Here is a 23,991-nt window from a genome sequence, read left to right as displayed (position 1 = left end):
GTGGAGAACAGGATGACTTTGATATTTTTGACATTCCCACTGAACCAGTTCAGGAAGATAAAGATGGGTTATTTGAAGCTGAAGAGGAAAGTGATTTTGGAGAATGGGAAGAAGAAGCTCAAGTGGATCCTATGTTTGAGAAAGAATTTCAGAAGGAGCAGTCAGAGATGAAAAGAAAAGAAGCTGAACTCAAGAAGGTCTCTCAGATCATTGACATGAGAAAAGACATTCAAAGAACAGAAACTCTTCAAAAGCAACGTCTTCATGACATTAAGGCTCAAGAAAGGAGAAGAGATGTCAGACTAAAGATTGGTGAAAAATGGGATGAAGCTAGGAGAGTACTTGATATGCCTCAGCTGAGCACTAACAATGATAGGCAGTTCTTACATCTTCTTGACAAGCTGGAAATCTCAAATCCTAACAATGACATGTACATGAATGCTATCAAGACTGAAGTCTCAAGGATCACAGCTGCTTTTGATAGATCCCTAAGTGAGATGAGCATTTTTGTATATTGTCAGAGTGAAGGATCATTCAAGGTGTCACTTCATCTATTTGAGAATCGTTCTTTGTCAGAGATTTGGGTTCTTTTAAACAAAGTCAAAAGAAGCTCAGAATTGAATGAAGTTCTTCGAGAAAGGCTTAAAGAGTTTGCCAGCAGGGCTAGTCCTCAAGTGGTCAACAATCCTCATCAGGTGAGATTCTTTAAGTCTGATTGTCTTCAAATCTGTCAGCTAGATGTACAATCTCTTAAAGACTACTCAGCTAAGCATCTGGTCTGGATGGAACATCATTTGAGAACTGCTGGATATTCATCCATGTTGAAGACTCAAGCTGCTGACTTGATTCAAGCTTATTGTGAAAAGAATGTTAAAAGGTACAATCAACTCAAGAATAAGCTGAAGTCAGTTGGAGTTCAACCAGTCAGACCAGCAAGCTTCACTTCAGAAAAGGATCGTGTCTTTGACAAGGAATTGCTTCAAGATTTAGAAGAAGGTGAAGTCAGAAGAGAAGACAACTGAAGTCAATTAGCTCAAAACTCAATGTAATATGATTAGAGCTTTATGAATCAAGATAGTCTAATGTAGTTATATGTTCAGGCTAGAGGAACATCTATCTTGTATTCACTTGTAAATTTCATTTGGAATCTGGAAAATGTTAAATATAATCCAGAACTTTTCTGCTATTTACTTTACATTACTGTTTATATCTTTTTCTTATTTGTTAGTTGAGTTATCCTCTAGGTATTTGTTGTTATTGTCTAACAAGCAAATAGGGGGAGATTGAAAGGCATATGTCATAGCCTACTCGTTTATTCGAGTATTTAACTCAACTCAAATAAGAATGTAATAAGTAAATAGTGGATCTATCATCAGAGAGATCTCACAAAGTAACATCTGTCAAAGAATAAAGAAACATTGTTCATCTGCAGACTTGAAGATTCACTGGAAGAAGTTCAAGAATTTGATCATGCCTCAGTGATATAAATCAAGATCGTGGATTTAATCAAGTGACAGAGATCTCGTCAGGGTATCATTTATTACAAGGATTCAATCAGAATATCAAAGTCAAGACATGAAGAAACGTCACGGAAGTTAGTCACTCATGAACCAGACAGTACATCGAGTGTCAGCATTGAAGTGGCGAAATTGATTCATAAGTCTCAGTGACTTTCAGAAGATTGTCAGAAGAATGGATGCTCCTCAGGGTTAGTATTAATTCTCTATTAATTAATTAAGTCATATAATTTAATTAAGAAAATAAATTATATCTACAAAGATTAATTTATTGATTAATTGAATTAAATTGATTAATTAATTTAGAATTAATATTAAGAATTTACAAGATTTTAATTGGTTTAAAATCTGCTTAAATTCAGCAAGACAATTCATTTGAACTAGTATGACAATCGGTATGACAATTGATAGTCATACCGAAAGTCATGCCAATACATTTAATTGTCTTATTAGAATTTCTGTTTAGATTAAAATCTGTTATTAATTCAGCAAGACAATTTATTTGAACTAATATGACAATCGGTATGACAATCAATAGTCATACCGAAAGTCTTGCTAGCTCATTTTAATTGTCTTGCTAGTTGTAAATTTTGTCATACCGGAAGTCTTGCTGGCCAAAGAGATTGTCATGCCAGTACATGTTTACATTCGGCTGTTTGATAAAAAGGAGCAGAAGTCTATTATTTCACAATCGGAAAAAACAGAACAAAAACTCAAGAACAAAAGAAAAAGGAGCAGAAAAATATTTCATCTCATCTGCAACTTCAAGATCAATTTCTAGATTGTAAAGTTAAATCCAATCAACTAGAAATACTTATCTTGTTCTTGTGTATCAATCTAGCGGATTAAAATCCCTAGAACTTAATCTCAAATCGCATTTAGCATTTGATCTTTTAATTACAAAAATAGAAAAAGTTCATGTCGAATTTATTCTAGATTTGTAATAATTGATTTGAGATTAATCCCTTGTAACCGATACCGTAGTTGTAACACCTTTCAAGTTTAATAAAAGTTTTATTTAACTTGAATTTTGTTTCACAATTTTATTCCGCATTTTATTCGACTAAACGGTATTGTTTGCATTCAACCCCCCCTTCTACAAACAAATTGGGACCTAACAATATCAGCTTGGTCCATTTCTTCTTGACCAAGACTTTCATGAGTACTATGAGAATGCTCATATATTGTTCATTATTATACATATTATTTCGGTGGGCTTGTTGTTCACCCTTGCTTTCTTCTTTCATCACACAACATCAGATAGACAAGATGAACAGGACCAAACTCCCAATTCGCGAGCGGATAGGAAACGTTCCGTAGTTTCCTATAGGCGTTGATGTCGCTGTACCTGAGGTAGGAACTACCAATAGCCTAGGCTTTTAACTTTTGATGTACCAGACTTATGTATCTTTATCAATTGTAATAATGGAAAATAAATGTAAATTTATTCAGAAACCCTTTTAAGGTGTAATGGCATATAATTTTGGAATAAAATGACTCGTGTTATTTTTTGGATATTCATCTCTGAGACTATAACTTGTGGTGTGTGTGTTTATTGTGGGGTCACAGTACAGAGTAGTTGATTGTTTATTAAGATTGGGTGTTATTAAGGGAAATGGAACTCGTGACAACCCGGATCCCCGACCTCGGATTTGGGGGTGTTACATAGATAGAGCCCGTAATAAAAACAAAACAAGTCTTTTATTAATATCAATGAAATCAAAACAGATTACATAAAAGTTATTCCTAAATCCTCATACATGATTGGACTTAGGACATATCTCTTTCAATCTCCCACTTGTACTAAAGCCAATCACTCTGGTATTTAATACCCATCCTGTCTTTATGACGATCAAAGTGACTTTGAGAAAGTGGCTTTGTTAAAGGGTCTGCTATGTTGTTATGTGTGTCAACTCTCTCGACGTTGACATCTCCTCTTTCAACAATCTCCCTAATCAGATGAAAGCGCCGCAGGACATGTTTGGAACTTTTATGCGACCTAGGTTCCTTGGATTGTGCTATTGCTGCGTTGTTATCACAATACAACACAATAGGCTCTTCAACACTAGGAACAACTCATAACTCAGAAATAAATTTCCTCATCCAAACGGCTTCTTTTGTAGCCTCACTTGCAGCTATATATTCTGCTTCCGCTGTGGAGTCAGCCGTTGTAGACTGTTTGGAACTCTTCCAACTAATCGCACCACCATTCAGAGTAAACACGTACCCTGACATGGATTTGCTATCACTTTCTGATTGAAAACTAGAGTTAGTATAACCCTCTATTTTCAACTCAGATTCACCACCAAAAACAAGAAAAATGTCCTGAGTGGTTCGCAAGTACTTAAGGATGTTTTTCACTACTTTCCAGTGGTCTTCACCTGGATTGGACTGATATCTGCTCGTCACACTAATTGAATAAGCAACATCAGGCCTTGTACATAACATCGCGTACATGATAGATCCTATTGCTGAAGCATAAGGAATCTTGCTCATACGCTCTCTTTCCTCAGGTGTATTAGGAGACATTTTTTCGGAAAGGGACACTCCATGGCTCATCGGTATGAGACCTCTTTTGGAGTTTTCCATGCTAAACCTTTTAAGCACTTTCTGGATGTATGTACCCTGGGTAAGACCTATCATTCTTCTAGGTCTATCTCTATAGATCTTCATACCGAGAATGTAGGATGCTTCTCCCAAGTCCTTCATGGTGAAGTTCTTTGATATCTATACTTTGACTGATTGTAGTATCGGTATATCATTTCCTATAAGTATGTCATCTACATACAATACAAGAAATGTTACCGCGCTCCCACTAACCTTCTTGTAGACACATGGTTCATCTATGTTTTTATTAAAACCAAACTCTTTAATTATCTCATCAAAACGGATGTTCCATCTACGAGAAGCTTGCCTTAAACCATATATGGTTCGCAGCAGCTTACACACTAGGTGTTCATTTCCCTTGGAAAGAAAACCCTCTGGCTGTATCATATACACTTCCTCCTCAAGTTCCCCATTGAGGAAGGTCGTTTTCACGTCCATTTGTCAGATCTCGTAGTCGTAGTAAGCAGCAATCGCAAGCAAAATCTGAATGATTTTAACAGGGCTACAGGCGAAAAAGTTTCATCAAAGTCAATCCCTTGCCTTTGTTTGAATCCTTTTGACACGAGCCTGGCCTTATAGGTCTCCACCTGGCCATCTACTCCAATCTTTCTTTTGTATACCCACTTGCACCCAATAGGCTTAACACCTTCTGGCGCCTCAACGAGAGTCCATACTTGGTTGGTATACATAGGTTCCATTTCAGATTTCATGGCTCTATGGCATTTCTCTGAGTCAACACTACTCATAGCCTCATTATAGGTCACAGGGTCGTCATCATCAATGATTGACAACTCATTTCCATTCTCAATGACAAGGCCATAATACCTCTCAGGTTGGCGAGACACTCTCCCTGTCCTACGAATGGGCTGTTCCACAGAAGGTTGTTCAGTCTGAACAGGTGTTTCCAGTTGATCCGTAGTAGTTTGTGCTTCTTGAACTTCATCAAGTTCAATTTTTCTCCCACTGTTTCCTTCAAGGATAAACTCCTCTTCCAAGAAGGTAGCATGTCTAGAGACAAACACCCAATGATCGGTGTAAAAGTAATACCACAAAGTCTCTTTAGGATATCCCACAAAACAATATTTTACGGATCGAGATTACAGCTTAGCTGGGTCAACTTTCTTGACATAAGCTGGAAATCCCCAAATCTTAATGTGTTTAAGACTCGGTTTCCTTTCTTTCTATATCTCATATGGAGTTTGAGGAACAGATTTGGAAGGCACCTTATTCAGTAAATATGCTGAGGTTTCCAATGCATAACCCCATAGGAATACTAGAAGATTCGCATAGCTCATCATGGACCGAACCATGTCTAACAAAGTTCAATTTTTCCTTTCAGATACCCCATTTAACTGTGGAGTATATGGAGGAGTCCATTGGGAGACTATACCATTTTCTTCGAGATAATCTAGAAACTCTCCATTCAAGTATTCACCACCTCGATCTGATCGAAGAGTTATAATACTGTGTTTGGTTTGTTTCTCCACTTCATGTTTATATTCTTTGAATAAAAGCATAAATTTTGAAATTTTAAAACAATTTCTGAAACATAATTTATACCCGCTTTTAAGAAATGAACGAATCAACGCGCGTGTGAAATTAATCTCAAAAATCCCCAAAATAATTTTAAAATTCCCAGAATATTCCCAACTTCAATAAATATGAGTTTCATAATTTTTGAAGAATTCGGGAATTAAATACAGATTTAACAAATAAATGTAATCAGAAAATCATACAGGGTTAAATAATTGATAAATATTGATATCTAAATTTTGTAAAATCCCAAAAATAAATACTGAAATTATAAAGTCATAAAACTAATTTTAGAAACAATCCAAATATTTACGGATTCAAAACTGTAATAAAATCACCTTTAAAAATAAAACAGAACAATATAACTCAATTTTTTTAACCACACATTCCAATCTTTTACACCAATAAATCACAGACAAATAATATATACCAACACACTGCTGCCAAAACCAAGACACATATTTTATTTAACTAATACTGCCACAATTACATATTTAAATAATTTAAAAATACACAAGTCCTTATATCCTTCCCCCCTTAAAAAGATTCTGTCCTTTGAATCTGGTCTAACTAAACAAGCGAGGATATTTGTCGAGCATATCTGACTCTAGTTCCCAAGTAGACTCTTCTACTCGAGGATTCCAAACGTACTCACTATAGATATACACTCATTTCCAATGACTCGCCTTCAACGATCAATAATTTGGAATGATCACTATATGCAAAACAAACTTGGACAAGAGCCACATTGGCTCTTGATCAATCACTTAATTCAAATCAAATACTTATCGCTTTAACATTAACAGACCAAACACATTATATGTACACACTGTTGTGACGGTAACATCAACTCATGAACAACTTTATCTATATTTATCAAAACCTCGAATGGTTCACTAATTTTAGGACTTAACCTGTCCCTTCTACTTAGACTTATCCAGTCTCTTTCAAGATGAAACTTGTACTAACACTACTGGTCCTATTTCTATACTCATATTCTCTCTCGATATAATTTCGCCTTCTTTCTTTGTCTACTTCGAGCTGCTTCAATCAATATCACTACACTCTCGGTGTGCTGAATTACTTAGAATTTGACAACTTTCTTTCTCCCACTTTATCTTAATAAAAATGGGGACCTACACTTGCGTTCACATGAAGCTTGGTAAAGTGGCATTCCAAAGCTGACATCATTGATAAATGATCATTCCAGTGTTTCCTTAAAACTCAACCTCTCAACATATCTTACATTTCCTGAATCACTTCCGTACTTTGACTCTCCGTTTAAGGATGATAGGCGATGCTCGTTTTCAACTTGGTTTCCAAACATTTAAACATCTCTTACTCTTCCCCTTCCGTTAAGGCTGAAAAGTAGTCTCATATATTCACATATTATCACCTTTAAGTATTTGAACTTCAGATTCCACTCTTTCCAGGTCGTTTACGTCCAATCCTTTCTTTTTGCACAAGGCATCTGTTACCATACAGCTTTATTTAGGTAGTTGTTAGTGGATTAATCAGAATTTTTTGTTAACCTCGGTCAAAATTTCATACTTGAAGACTCAACGTATAGTTGCTTTCCTCCTAATCTTTAGGGAAAAATCATTGGGCATTCCACACAGACTTTCTTACTCTTTGAATAGTTGAGGATGTTATCAATAAATACAATTCGCTTATCCAAGTACTCCTTATACATCATGTTCCTTAATTTCTTATAGTTAACTGATACCCTTGTTACTTCACATGATATCACCAGAGCTTGCAATGCTCATAACTCATTTTAATCGTAATCTCTGATATGTCCTCAGGTCGGATCTTAAGTTAATCCTCGAGACATAACACACTTCTTAGATTAGGTCTCATAAGTAATCAATCTTTATAGGGGTCACTTATTCTTATTCGTTGTTTTGTTATTCTTCCGATAATCAGCACATAGTCTCATAATTTCATTCCCTTTCTCCATGAACATCACTGGTACCCTTCACGATTCACTTCTTGTAAAACCACTCCCTGGGTCTGCCTTATCCACTGGGCCTCCAATACTTCGCCTTAATTCTTTGACATATCCAACACTTCCTAATCCATCTTGAAATTTCCTTCTTATATCTGACTATAATTTTTTCTTCTTTAAATTTTGTATATTTTAGCATTTCTTGAACAAATTGAACACTTAGGATTGTGAATTCTCCTTAGGATTTTATTCCTTAATTCTGCCACTCGTAGCATTCAAGTTCTAAACAAAAGTCTAAGGATATTATGGTCGTTCTCCTGGGTGTATAAATTTCCTCTTACTAACTGCTAACATTGTGATCCGTTATCTTCTCTTGACATCTCCTCATCTTTCCCTTAACAATTTCGACTGAAAGGTCATATTATCCGTCCTTGTTCCTTTTGAATTATGGACTCTGACTTCCCATTCCAATTTCTAAAATTCCATAGATAATTCTTCTGGTGTGGTCTCTATGTCCGTTTTCTCCTTTTTGCGTATCGCTTGCCTCTACATTTGCTTTTCCTCAGGAATATATACTTCAAACTCTTATGGTCCGTATAGATCTTACACATTTCTCCATACATATCATGTTTCCCAATCTTTCAAAGCAAATATTATTACCGCTAGTCCCATATTATGAGTAGGATACTTCTGCTCATAAGGTTTCGGTTGTCTGGATGCATATACAATAAATTTATTGTGCTGCATCAACACACATCTTATTCCCTTATGAGAAGTATCATTATAAACTACTAAATCTCCTTGATATCTTCAAAGTAATAAAGCAGGTGATGTAACCATTCTTTCATTTAAATCCGCATAACTTTCTTCACCCTTCTCCATTTCATATAAACTTCTTGCTTTTCCTGGTTAGCTTCGTCAAAGGTATTGCAACTTTCAAGAAATCTCGCACAAATTTTCAATAATAACCGGTCCACGGTAAAACTTCTTACTTTTGTTGGTGCTTTTGGCCTTCCTTTATTCATAGTAACTTTAATTTCTACTGGATCTCCTTTGGTCTCCTTCTCACTAATTATTTATGCTTTCCACCATCAAAATTTCACCTTGTAAACTTTATATACAACTTCTTTCTTCTCCGACTCCCCAGTTGTCCTTAAATGCTTCGTATGATCCTCCGTTGACTTTAAGTAATACAAATACACTCATCCAGATATTCCTTCCATCAAGTTTAAATATTATTGGTATATTGGTTAATCCAAATGACAGTACTAGAATTTTATAACACAGTACTTAGTTCTGAAAATTATCTTTGATATGTCCATTGGTTTAATCTTCAATTGGTGAAATACCAAGTCTTAAATCAATCTTATAAAAGTACTTTGCTTCTTTCGTTTGATCAAACAAATCATTGGTTTGAGGTAACAGATACTTGCGCTGGATAGTAAACTTGTTGAGATTTATTTAGTCGACGCATAATCTCATACTTCCATTTTCTTATTAACAATTAGTACCAGTGCACCTCATGGGATACACTGGGTTTAATCGCTTCTTCTTCTAGCATCTCTTGCATCTGCTTTGCTAACTTCCTCATTTTATCTTGTGCCACTTTGTGTAAGGCCTTGGTCACTGGCTTCGCCTCAGGTGTTAAGTCACTCACGAGCTTCATTTCTCTATCTGGAGGAAATGTTAATAACTCATTTGTAAACATATCTTGAAACTCTTTAATTGCTATAAAATCTTCAAATTTTCTTTGCTTTTAACTTTTATTTATCTTATAATCACCATAATGCTCATATTTTGATCACCGTGATCATCATTAACAAATTCTTTACCCTCCTTCTTCCTTTATACCACATCATATTCTCATTTGACGTCTTCAGGACTATCTCTTCATCACGACGGTTCGTCTAGGCATCATGCTTAAATAGTTAATCCATTCCTTAGAATAAGATCAAATCCTCTTATCTCAAATGATATCAATTCTTCACAACTTATTGCCAGAAATCTCAATTCCACCATTGGTAATCACTTATTTAACACTTACACGTCCTTGATTTGCTAATCTTTTAGTAAGAATCTTATCAATTCAACAAGGTAATTCATTTAATCAACAAAACCTTGAGGGATAAATAATTAAGTTGCTCCCACATCTTTCAATACTTTAACGCATAAAGTATCCACAATAATCATTCACGTTATCACATCCGTATTCTAAATAATATAATTCACAGGATAAGTCGCAAACTCTCATTCTCGGAGACGTATTCCTTATTGGGGTAAATTCCCTTGACTCTTAGTGCATCCTGAACTGGGGTTAGTGATTTGCAATCCTCGTCATATGTACTTGTTTCCTTCCCATGCATATAAGGTAGCTGGAACTTTGTCCGCTTGGTTCATAATACGTTGATTTGTTTGAAAAACTTTTGCAAAAAAAAATGACGGTATAACGAAATAACTAGAAGGATTCATAATTCAATAAACTTGAAGTTGAAAAGAAAGAAGAAATAATGATTTGGATATGAATGAGACAACCACATTGGTACTTAAGATGGCCAGTCTTTCATACCATATAGCATACAACACATGATTAGGTGGCGTCCCACCCGACTCTCCGTCATTCTGATAAAGTGTCTCACGCTAACACTGTTTGTCCTAATCAGAAAGCAAAACATGAGGGAAATAATTAAATTTGAAAGGAATGCAATATCCTTCTTTTCGATATCATAGCAAAGAGTTTATTTAAGAAAAGAAGTTCATACTTATTTAGGAATCAAAAAGGAATATACGCTGTAATATTGAAGACAAGAACGATACCATTGGTCACCATCCACCTTTCACTTGTATTCATCTTTCGAGCTTATTCGATCATATCCCAATTGTGTCATATAACAACTTTAGAAGGTACGCTGAAATGCTTTCGCAATTTAAGCAATATGGTAGATTCTTACTTGTTAAATCTTGCGTCTTTACCATCGCCCATACACGTATAATATTTTAACAATTCGATCATAATGGCATCCCTACCAGATAACTTCGAGTTTCCTCTTTTTAATTTAGAATAACCACGAATCATTCAGCATAACGATCCTTTTGTTAATAATATTCTTCTTTTAGAAAAGTCTGGAATTCTTCCCAATCTTCTTCAATCATGCTCAGGCTCCTTTTAAACCAATGAATTCTTTAAACTTTAATGGTCTCTGCAACTGGATGAATAATTACTCCGTACGCGGATTCTGTTGTTAATCTTGTCAAACAATATTTGCACCTTACCGTTAGGAATAATCAACTTCTTCATAATCACGGGTTACTTTGTTTTCTGAATTAACAATACTAAGTCTGAAACAATTATCCTTCCAGGTAATCCAGGTCTTTTAACAAACAAGAAACTCAAGTAATAACTTGACAATCAAGGTTTAAAACTTATTTTATTCAAAAAGGCTTTTAGAAATTTTGTAAGGAAAAATCTTTTTCGAAAATTTGTTTAAGAAATTTTGAAAATCACAAAGCTGGTTGTCCTTACTATATGAGTTGGTTATTGTATTTCCTTCTTATAACACGGTACCAGATTAAAGAAACGATCACATAAAGGTCCATTCACTTCCATTTATCTTCTCTTCTTCATTGGGTCCATTTGCCTTCCTTAATCGATGAAAACTTCAGTTGTTGTTGCATGCTATCTTCTTCATAGCTTCACATCAAAACTTTCATGCTGGTAATACTCCTGACATTATCGTTGCAGTAGTTAAGTAGAACAGGCTATCCAATAGTCAACAAATCGGCTGATGTCACATCACCTTGTTACTATAAATATATCACATTGTCATAACACCATTAATTAACTTCAAGAAAGTTCCAGAACCATAATCTCATCTAACTCTCTTTTCAATACTTATCTAATCCATTCCACAAGCTAGTCATGGGTGGCCTAATCACTAATGGCTTCTTTTAGTCTGGTAACAACTATCCTTCGGAACACCTAAATCTTCTTTCTAGACTTTTTCTCACCTTTATTTATATCTCAAATTGTTAGTCCCTTAACAATATGACAAGAATTACAGAAGGGGGGTTGAATGGAATTCTTGAAACTTTTTCTTGAAATAAAATTTTCTAACTCAAATATAAATATAAGTGTATTGATTAGCACAATGCGGAATAAAAACTTAAGTGAGTCAAAACACAAGTAATTAAAAATAAGAGTCTTTAAAAACTTTATGGTAGATTTGAATGATTCCACCAGAGATATATATTATATATCGAGAGAACTCTGTGTGCAAAAATGCTCACAACTGCTTCCAACAATTGAACTTCTAAGACTACAGAGAAATGCTAAGACAAGATAATAAAACAAAAACTATCTAGTCTATTACAATGCTACTTCATTACTCTATTCCAGCATCTTTGATTATCTTCATAATAGCATGGAAATGGCAATGCTTCTTTATTCTCGAAAACCTAGTTGAATAGGCTACCACATTCCATTTGCATCCACTCGACGCATGTGACTGTGTTGTCATTGTCAACAGATATTTGAATTATTTATCCGTCAGGTTCATGATCATCCATCGAGTTATTGATCATCCATCGGGTTGTCTATTTGATCACCTGTCGACTTTATTGTAGGTTATTCGTCGGGTAGCATACTGACACTTGACTTCATTTCATTTATGTAGAATTACAAGACATCATCTATGTACAATTAATCAACCTATTCTGCATATCTAATCAAAGTCAACATGACTTGAATACTACTTACAGAATCTATACAATGGTGAATGCAGAAATGTGCTACAGACTTAATGTTACATAAGCTACTCACTCGATGGATAATAAGTCATCATCCGTCGGGACTATAATTCTTATACATCGAGTGCTACATTATTTCACTAAGTAAAATCTATAGAGGTGTTTTGTTCATGAAATCATCAAGTACACAACATATTCACAACAATCTCCCCCAATTTATGTCTACGGGAATTATAGCCATAAATTACGAGATACTTGATGATAACAAAACACCCTAAACATACAGCTTTAAAGAAAAGTAGATAATACTGAAAAGTGCGTCAATTAACAAAAATGTACAAAGTTTTGCCTCACAATCATTTTCAAGATGCTCCTCTAGTCTGAGGAGATTTGTCTAGTTTCTTGAGGGTCTGGATCTTCTTCCAAGCTTTCAGTTGTTTTCTTCAATCTGATTTTTGAGCTGCCTGTGGAATTCTAGTTCATCAGATTCTTATTTCATTTAAAATCTTTTGAAATCACTATTGTATATCATTTCTCTCAAAAGATTAAATGTATAATTTTCATTCCTTATAGATCTTAAGTACATTTTATCTCTATATTGCCATATGTTCTATGATACAGGTTCAGTCTCCAATGGCTTTCTTTCATTGACAGTCATAAGGTTGAAAACCCACAACTTTTATCCCAGAATGTAAAGACAAACACAAAAATAGAACCAACCAACACTCTCTTACCACTAAAATGAAGTATGAGTGAGCATAAGGGAGATAGTGCCTTAGTGCACCACATAAGGAAGGTTCTGAAGTCAACCCAGCAGCTATGTCTCCTACATAGATGAGTAGTATTTAAACCGAGACAACTGCTAGCCCCCATACATCTTCTCAAAAAGATGTAATGGCTGAAAAGGCTCAAAAACAGTTACTAGATTCATTCTCTCAACAGGGTGCGTCTATTGAAATTTGCCTATCGGCCAGGGTATCCGTTGTAGTGTCACCACCTCAAACATAAACAATTCTTGATGCATAAGGAAATGTTACACATGCAAAGGATGAGTTGACGGAAACAAGAGTTTCGACCATTTTAAGGTCAGATTCGATTGTTCAAGGTTCGTTAATGGACCAATTGCCTTTACAGGTGTTAGGAGAGGATACTGATCCAAAAGCCATATGTCAGTGGTCAGTGTCTACCTCCCCAGGCTTAAATCCCCTGGATGCATCTGCGGATAGTGGATCTGACATAGGTGCAGATCGGCAACTTGTTAACAATGATTCAGATATTACCTGATGAGTCACAAGGAAATGTCTTCACAGACATTAAAAGGGAACTTTGATCTTTATGATAAATTCGTTGGATCATTGTTTACCTTCCCATAATTCAAATCTGGAACCCTAAAAGGGAAACTAGCAACTTGTAGATTAAGACTCAGATTCATCTGACGAGTTTAACAAGGATGGGGATTTGCGAACTCCCATTGCACCACCTATGACCTCCTTAAGGATGGCTAAGGTGATTTTCCTTGCAGGCACTGCTGAATTTTGGAGCTATGAGAGGAGTGATACACTTGTGAGAATGAGTGTAAACACGAGTGGAGAGAAGAGTAAAACACATGTGAGGTACACTAAACAGAATCACACACTCACGGTGAGGAAAAAAGAGAAACTACTTGTTATTTCTTTTCCAACCAAGTGAAATTTGAGAACTCCTTCAGACAACGACATACATTCCTTCTCTAAGGGGGAGATAAAAGCTTAAGTAATAGTTTGGAGGATTCCTCAACTAAGGGGGAGAAATAGCAGGGAGAAAGAAAAAGATCCTACATATGTACACTACACCACACCATTGTTGTTTATAACTACAGATCCTATTGTACGGGAGAGGTGGTAAACACAAGGTGATTTTCTAGTAAGGGGAGAAGTTATTTTCCAAAAGGGGAGTACCATTGGTTTTTATCTGTGGATCCTATTGTACGGGTGATGTGGTAAACAAAGGTGATCTTCTTTAAGCAGTTGATTCTCATAGGGGAGAAGCAAGAGAGATATGCGCTTCTCAATAGGGAATGTGGTTCTACAAATGAAGATAAAACTACTTAAAGATATGTTCAGTCTAGAGGAACATCTATTTGGAATCTGGAAAATGTTAAATGTTATCTAGAATTATTCTGCTATTTACTTTGCATTTCTGATTACATCTTTTTCTTATTTGTTAGTTGAGTTATCCTCTGGGTATTTGTTGTTATTATCTAACAAACAAATAGGGGGAGATTGTAAGGCATATGTCATAGCCTATTTGTATATTCGAGGATTTAACTCAACTCAAATAAGAATGTAACAAGTAAATAGAGGATCTACCGTCAAAGAGATCTCTCAAAGTAACATATGTCAAAGGATTCAGAAACAAGGTTCATCTACAGACTTGAGGAATTACTTCACTAGAAGAAGTTCAAGAAATTGATCAAGCCTCAGTGATATAAATCAAGATTGTGGATTTAATCAAGTGACAGAGATCTCGTCCGGGTATCAGATAATTACAGGGATTTAATCTGTAGATAATCAATTATCAAAGTCAAGACATGAAGAAATGTCACGGAAGTTAGTCACTCATGAACCAGACAGTACATCGAGTGTCAACATTGAAGTGGTGGAATTGATTCATAATTTTCAGTGATTTTCAGAAGATTGTCAGAAGAGTGGTTGCTGCTCAAGATTAGTATTAATTCTCTATTAATTAATTAAGTCATATAATTTAATTAAGAAAATAAATTATATCTACAAAGATGAATTTATTTATTAATTGAATTAATTGATTAATTAATTCAGAATTAATATTAGGAATTTTCAGAATTGATTTTGAATTTATATTCAATATTAATTCAGCATGACAATCAAATGAGATTGTCATACCGAAAGTCATGCTAGTTCAAATTGATAGTCATACCGAAAGTTCTACTAGTTCAACAGATTGTCATGCTAGTTCAATCAATTGTCTTGCTAGTTCAGGAGATAGTCATACCGATTGTCTTGCTAGTACAAGTGATTGTCATGCCGATTGTCATGCTAGTTCATTTCATTCTGTTGATTAATACTTAAAGACATAAGCAAGAGAAGACTCAGAAGAACATATCATCCAAAAACAACTCAAGAACAGAAAAGAAAAAGCAGCCGCATAAAACATTCCATCTTCAACTGCAAACTTCAAGATCATCAATTTCTAGTTTTAAAGTTAAATTCAAACAACTAGAAATCATTTTCTTGTTCTTGTGTAACTATCTAGCGGATCAAAATCCCTAGAACTTAATCTCAAATTGCGTTTATCATTTGATTCTTTTTATTGCAAAAATAGAAAAAGTTCATGTCGAATTTATTCTAGATTTGTGATAATTAATTTGAGATTAATCCCTTATAATCGATACCGTTGTTGTAACACCTTTCAAGTTTAATAATATTTTTATTTAACTTGAATTTTATTTCAATTTTTTATTCCGCATTAAATTCGATTATTCGGTATTGTTTGTATTCAACCCCCCCTTCTACAAACACATTGGGACCTAACAAACTCCATCAGCCAGTAAGGCCTTAGATGCACTCTTCTCCCTGTGTAAGGGACAGTTAGAGTTTTTGGGAGTGCATCTTTAGCTCTCACACTCCTTAGTTCTTCAATCCTTTTCAGTACAAGTCTTCTCGCTATGATATTGAACCCAAAGTTCTTCTTGAAGGATGAATAGACTTTAATCAGTACTGCTTGGATTTCTTGAAGAATCCTGTGAAGTGGCCACTGAATCTCCCTTCCTCCTTTGTACTTGAACACTAACCTTTCAGGTAGGTTTCTGTATGCATCAATTCCTCTCACTTCGTCTAGTTCATCCAGATAGAGGTTTAGATCAGAAAATTCCTTGATGTCACACAAGTACATGTAGTCTCCCCTATTGACTTTGGGCTGAGCTTTGACTATAGATTTGGATTTGAGAGGTGACAGCTTCACTTTCTTGACTGCTTTTGACTTTGTTCTTCTTGGCTTGCTAATGATTGGTAGGTTGAAGTCAGGAATTGGTATGTTCTCCCATTCTATTGGCTCATCCTTGGGCACAATAGGTTCACCATGAATATTTCTGTAGGGATCCACCACCCTGATATCTTCAAATACCACAGAGGGCTTTGATGCCTGACTTGTAGATGGTATGGATTCCTTAGGAAATTGATCTTCCAATTCCTTGTCAACAATATCCAGTTTCCTTTTAGTTCTTTTAGCCAATTCCTTCTTTCTTGGAGATTTCTTCTGTTGTTCAACTTGCTTCATTGATTCAATAGCTTCAGATGGCTGAGTAGGAATCTGTTGTGATGAATTTACAGCATGTAGCTTGGCTAAGATAGCAATTTGCTCTTTCTTCTATTTAGCCTTTTTAGCATCTAGAGCAGCTTGCTTCTTTTCCTGCTTAAATCTAGCCTTTTCTTCTCTCTTTGCTTGAGCAAATTGAGGATGTCCAGCCACCACACAAATTTCCTTTCCATTCCTGAAAATCTTAGCAATCCTCCTTTTAGAAGCTAAAATAGTTGGATCTTTATAGGAGATAATTGATCTTGACAGAAGCTTCTTTTCATCAGGCTTAGGTGTCTCATACACTGTATCCAAGGGGTTCTTCAATGATGATTTTGAGTAGTTCACCCTTGGTTTAAGAATTATTTTAGCCTTTGGAGACTTGATGCAGGATGGTTGTCCCCTTTCCAGATAGTTCATGCTCATCTCTTTGACAGAAATCTTTCTGACTTGAGAGTGATGGATGGATGACTTGACTGGCTCCTTGACTAGCCCAAATTTTTCTTGAATATCCTCATCAATCTTCTCCCAGTTGACTAAACTCAACTTCTCCTTCTCAGCTACTTTCAAGTTGGTTGCTGCTGCTTAAATCAGATCTATACCCTTTGTGACTGGTGGTTTTGAGATAGTAATTGAAGGCACAATTACTTTACTGATTTGTATCTGAAGCTTCTCCCCCTCACTTGGTCCTTTCTCTCCCTTTTTGTTATCATCAAGTTGAGTTGAGGAGGGGGTTTGAGTTGCCACCAGTTTTTGGAGTAGATCAGTCTGTTGGTCTTGATGGAGATGAATGGCAGTTAAAGATGCTTCCATAGCAGACACCCTTGTATCCAAGGCATCTATCTTGGTTGTAAGATCAGAATTTTTCCTTAATTGCCTCTTGATGTCAAGCATTGCAGTGTCTGGAAGTTTAGAATCTATTTTATCAGAAATGGCCTTCTTCATCTCCTCAATATCACCCTTTATGGTGTTCACATCCCTAGCATGCCGGAAGCCCTGGATTTGCTGAAGTTGTAGGGAGGCTAGATGTGCCTGAAGGAGCTTCTTGGTGCTAGTATTGGTAGTGGTTTGAATAGCAGTATGGGTTTAATTAATTAACTGGATCAGGTTTGTCTTGAAGTAATGCTCATCACAGTGCTTTGAGAATGCCCATGATGGCATACCTGACCTTGAGCTTGAGCCTACTTCTCCCCCTATATCCATTGCTTCATCTTCACTATCCCCACTCCCATCTCCAAAGAAATCAGCTGAACCCCCAGTCTCATAGTCCACATCACCAGCTATAGAAGGCAAAGCTGTGATGGCAAATCCTTAACCCTTTGCATAGACTGAGTGGTATGCACCAGATTGAGCATCCTTTATGCATTGTCATTGCCCTGTTCAGCTAGAATTTGATAAGCTGGAACAGGGTGAGTAAATGCATCAGCATCAAGGGAAGTAGAATCTATAACAGCTTTAGGAAGCTGAGATAGTCCTTCCCTGTCTGCATCCTAGACATTCATTGACTCACTAGCAATGACATCGATCCTTATTGCTCTAGTACCTGCATTTCTCTCATTTTCTCTCTTATGTTGCATCAGGGTCTCACCCTGGCTCCCCACCCTTACACCCTCACCTTCACCTACTAAGGTGGGACTCCTCTCACTTTTTTTGCCAATCTTGAAGAAATAGATTGCAGATTTTCACTCATTTCCTCTCTTTTTTCCTGGGAGCAACCCAGACTCTCACGCAAAGCACTCTTCTCTCTCAATCCTAAGAGTGACTGTACAACCACTAAATCTTCTACACTTGAAATAAATGAAGTTTGAAGTTGTGCAGAGATACCGAAGGATGAGTGATATCCATCGGGTTAGTGGTTTTGCTATCCGACGGATGACTGCTGTTAAGCTTATCCGTCGGGATACAATCACTACTCGATGGATGAGCAATATCCATCGAGAGAGTAGAAGTGAATGAGCTGGGAAAAGAAACTATTGTTGACTCTGTGCTGATTGAAGATATTTTGGGCACAGATGACACAACAGTTCCTGGAAGAATTGGAAAGTGAGCCAACAAATCATCTAAAAGATGATTCTCACTTGCACTAGATTTTGGCTTCCCCAACAGAGTTAAAGAAAGGGAATCCGGAATTGATATGTTTATCATATCCACATCCAGAGAATTTGTTGGTGAGTTTGGTGTTTGAGGTGCTTCTATAACTAGAGATTTTGGCTGTGACTCCACATTTATTGGAGCCACATCAAACTAAATTTGTGAAGGTACAGTGACTGTGTCTTTAGCACCAGTTTGCACAGTGTGTGTACCTTGTGCATCCCCAAAGGTTTTTGATTTCTTCTTTCTGGCATAAGTTTGGGGTGAGCTTGTGTCCCTAACCCTCTTGGCTTGTGCTCTTGGTTGAGAGATTTGTTCAATAGCTACATCCTTTTGGGAAGATGCATCTAGAAATGAGCTTTTGTCCTTTTTAAGCACCGCAGTTTGTTGGGAAACTGCAGTGTGGCTAGGCTAGGATTCACTCAACTCTCCAACCTTATTCTTGGGGTTTCTTTTATGTTCACCCATTCCCTCACCTAACTTTCCCTCCTTCACACTCCCCTCTTTGGCTTTTGTGGATTTTGCTACTGGCATCTTTTAAGAGATACCAGAGGGGGCTTTCTTTGATTTGGATTTTAAAATAATTGCAGGTATTGTAGCTTGGGTAGGCAACTGTTTGGTCATTGACACAGTTGCCATAACCATACTTGAATTCAAAGAAATTGTGGAGGTTGAAATAGTTATAGGGATGGGTGAACTTACCTCACTTACCTGAGGTGCTTGCATTACAGGAAAGTAGAACATTGGCACATCCTTGTGATGATTGGCCCTGTTCAAATCTGCAATGAGCCTTCTCTCTTGAACCCAACAATCTAGTTTGTTGTTAGGGTTCTCAAGCACAATCTCTTCACAGAGGTGATTAGCTAATAATATAAGAAATCTAGCATAATACACATTCTTACCTCTTTTGTTTAACTCTCCTAATTTAAAACCTAACTCAAACAAGATAAGGTCACTGAAATTGAAGAATTTATCTGTAACTAGCTGATAAGTGGCATTTTATACCACTTAGAACGTCTTAAAATGGCTTAAATTGGTGTCTTGAAATCAAGTATTTTGTGTATTTGATGCGTTTTTCTAGTGTTTATGCATTTCAGGGTATTAGTTGTATTTCGGGGGAGGAATCATCAAGAATAAGCCTTGGCATGTGTTCACCATTGCGAGAGGAAAGGAATGGGCAGATTACGGCGAAGAAACGGAGCAAACTTGGATTTTTTCCAGTGGAGGCCTGCGCCCGCGCAGCTATGCTGAGCGGCCGCGCAGGGTCGGGGAAAAAGATAAATTATTTTAGATTTCTACTTCTGTTTGGCTTCCAACTTCTATGTAATCTGAGTTTTATGGGACTATTATATAGGTAGATTTGAGACGTTTTCACAGAGAGTATTAAGGGGATTATGTTTTAGATTGTGTTTTACGCAAGAAGTGAAGGAGATAAGGAAGAAGACCGATTTAGCACACCGCAACGAAGAGGAAGCATATTTTCTTGTGATTCTTGTTTCGTTGTAACGTTGGATACTAGTTTTCTTGCTTTGACTTATTTACTCTTGTGATGTACTCTGTTTTAATATAATTAGTTTAGTTATTATTTTCTTGTGTTTGTTTATCATGATTTCATATGAACCCATGATGGCGATAAGTTCTATTATGGGCTAATCGTGATCATGGGGTTGCAACAGATTTTTTATGGAATTCTTTAGTTAATTGTTTAATACTTTAGTGTGTGATGATTGCTTGATATCTAGTATTGGTTGTGCGTATTCGTCTTATGTGCGTCGCGAACATATAAGATAGGGTGTTAATCTCTTGTGAAGCGATGGTGGATCTTGAGATTTAGAACTTGCCATGCTAGCATAGGTTCATGTACGTTGTGCATGATTAGTGGGTAACTCTAACAGTTTTATTTGCCCTATGTAATCAAAAAGGAATAACTTGTGCTTAAATCGTTGTGTTGTCAATTTCTGTAGACATATAGGAACTCAACATAATTGATGACTATTCGACTTCTATCTTAATTGTGGATGCTTGGTAGAATGGTATTAGTACAATGAAAGTTGGCTTTTATCAGATTCGTGTTATTCGATTAATATCATCAATGTCACATGCTAAAGGTAATAACAATGGCTATAGAAGGAAGTAATAATGAAGTTGTGATCTCATGAGTGTTTTATTATTGATAAATTGAAGTGTTAGTTAAGTGGTTAATTAAGTAGTTAATTATAGTTAATATTTAATCAACAATTTTAAGTGTTATTATCTTAACATTGAGAAGTAATCATACATTGGTGAGTGAGTTTAATTAGACAATAATTTAGTCTGAGTCTCTGAGGGAACGAACTAGAAAATATTCTATATTACTTGCGAACGCGTATACTTGCGTGAATATTAGCGCGTGTTTTCTCCCTAACAAGTTTTTGGCGCCGCTGCCGGGGACTCGGCGTATTTGTTTAGTTTATGTACTTACCATCATTGGTCATTAGGACTCAGTGATTAGGACGTAGTAGTTACTTACTCTTTTCGGTTGTGTTTCAGGTTCTTTAGCAAGCGTTTATGCAAACTCGTTCTCGTGCTCGCAAGAGGACTTTAGATACAGCTGAGGAGACAGACGAAGTTCTTGATATTCCGGAGAAGTTAGATTTTGAGGATTCGGATTCAGGAACTGAGCAGAAAGAACCAGTAAACATGGGAGATCGTATTGTTCAAGCTGATCCAGCTCTTATGGATTTTTCTCGGCCTAAAATTGATGACATTCAGTCAAGCATCCTTCATCCGGCTATTCAAGCTAACACCTTTGAAATCAAGCCGGGCACTATTCAGATGGTGCATAATTCTGTTTCTTTTGGAGGAGCGGCAACTGAAGACCCCAACATGCACATAAGGAATTTTGTCGAGATCTGTAGCACTTTTAAGTATAATGGCGTGACTGATGAGGCTATCAAGTTGAGGCTTTTCCCATTCTCACTGAGGGATAAGGCTAAAGACTGGTTACATTCTGAACCAGCTGGGTCCATCACTACGTGGCAAGATCTTGCACAAAAGTTTCTGGTGAAGTTTTATCCAATGGCAAAGACTGCTGCTATGAGGAGTGCTCTTACTCAGTTTGCGCAGCAACCTACAGAATCTATGTGCGAGGCTTGGGAACGCTACAAGGAAATGTTGAGAAAATGTCCACATCATGGAATGCCGGATTGGATGGTGATCACTGGTTTCTATAATGGCTTGGGGGCCCAATCTCGGCCCATGCTCGATGCAGCAGCTGGAGGCGCCTTATGGGCTAAAAGCTATACTGAGGCGTATAATCTTATCGAGACGATGGCTGCAAATGAGCATCAAAACCCAACTCAGAGGATGACGTCAGGCAAGGTAGCAGGTATTCTGGAAGTTGATGCAGCCACCGCTATTGCAGCCCAGCTCCAAGCGCTATCAATGAAGGTTGATTCTCTGGCTACGTATGGAGTTAATCAAATAGCTATGGTTTGTGAGCTTTGTGCAGGTTCTCATGCTACGGATCAGTGTTCTCTTGTAAACGAATCTGTTCAGTATGTGAATAATTATCAGCGACAACAGCAGCCTGTGCCAGTGACCTATCATCCTAACAACAGAAATCATCCAAATTTCAGCTGGGGGAATAATCAGAATGCTATTCAGCCACCATATCAGCAAGGAGTGAGTAAACAGTTTAACCTACCTGGATTCCAGCAACAACAGCAGTATGCTACAAGGCAATCATATCCTCAACAGGGAAGTGCAGCTGCACCTACTAGTGCTGATTTTGAGGAACTTAAGCTGTTGTGCAAGAGTCAGGCGATTTCTATCAAGACCTTGGAAAATCAAATTGGTCAATTAGCCAATGCAGTGCTCAATCGTCAACCTGGCACTCTTCCCAGTGACACGGAACTGGAAAAGTAGCTAATGCTGAAAAGGCAAAAGAAGTAGAAGCTGAAATTAGAGGTGAAGAATCTAAGCAAAAGGAGAAAGCGGTGGAACCAAGGAAGACTACTGTTGAACACACTCTGCCTGAGGCTAATACAGGGGAGAAACAGCTCTATCCTCCACCACCTTTTCCTAAGAGATTGCAGCAACAAAAGCTGGATAGACAGTTCGGGAAGTTTCTGGAGGTGTTCAAGAAACTTCACATCAATATACCTTTCGCTGAGGCTCTGGAACAAATGCCTAGTTATGCGAAGTTTATGAAGACTATTCTTTCAAGGAAGGTGAAACTGGATGACCTTGAAACCGTTGCTCTCACGGAAGAATGCAGCGCTGTTCTGCAACAAAAGTTACCACCAAAACTGAAAGATCCAGGAAGCTTCACCATTCCTTGCACAATTGGCAATCTGACGTTTGACAAGTGCCTTTGTGATTTGGGAGCAAGCATTAATCTAATGCCGTTGTCGATCTTTAAAAAACTGGATCTGCCTGATCCAAAACCCACGTACATGTCACTACAATTGGCTGACCATTCCATTACTTACCCAAGGGGCATAGTTGAGGATGTGCTCGTCAAAGTGGATAAGCTCTTCTTTCCAGCAGATTTTGTTATTCTGGATTTTGAGGAAGATAAGAAGATTCCCATAATCTTGGGGAGGCCTTTCTTGGCTACTGGCCGTACCTTGATAGATGTGCAAAAAGGGGAACTTACTATGCGGGTCCAAGATCAGGATGTGACCTTCAACGTATTCAAGGCAATGAAATTCCCTACAGAAGATGAGGAGTGCTTAAAAGTGGATGTGATTGATTCTGCGGTTACTTCGGAACTCGATCACATGCTAATGTCTGATGCATTGGAAAAGGCCTTAGTGGGGGATTTTGACAGCGATGATGAAGATAGCAACGAGCAATTATAATATCTGAACGCTTCTCCCTGGAAGCGAAAGCTGGACATACCATTTGAATCTCTTGGTATTTCTGACCTCAAGAACGCTGAAGGGAAGCTCAAACCATCAATAGAGGAAGCACCTACCTTGGAGCTCAAGCCATTACCTGAACAATTGAGGTATGCTTTTTTAGGTGATTCATCTACGTTACCTGTTATTATTTCATCTGACCTTTCAGGTAGTGAGGAAGACAAGCTCTTAAGGATTTTGAGAGAATTCAAATCGGCTATAGGATGGACCATAGCAGACATCAAGGGGATAAGTTCTTCATATTGTATGCATAAAATTCTGCTAGAGGAAGGTAGTAAGCCAACTGTGGAACAGCAGCGAAGACTGAATCCCATCATGAAGGAGGTGGTGAAGAAAG

General features: G+C 37.0%; 1 non-coding gene across 1 annotated transcript; it reads right to left on the bottom strand.

Annotated features, from left to right (window-relative positions):
• Nucleotides 1–21,822: 21,822 nt before the first annotated feature.
• LOC141694149 (small nucleolar RNA R71) lies at nt 21,823–21,929 on the bottom strand. The gene has a single exon (XR_012563476.1). It is a non-coding gene; the product is annotated as a small nucleolar RNA R71 (small nucleolar RNA).
• Between the last annotated feature and the right edge of the window lie 2,062 nt (nt 21,930–23,991).

This window comes from Apium graveolens, chromosome 10 (assembly GCF_009905375.1).
Source record: "Apium graveolens cultivar Ventura chromosome 10, ASM990537v1, whole genome shotgun sequence".
NCBI lineage: Eukaryota > Viridiplantae > Streptophyta > Magnoliopsida > Apiales > Apiaceae > Apium > Apium graveolens.
Note: the sequence above shows the minus strand (reverse complement) of the source record. Positions and strands in the feature narration are given on the sequence as shown.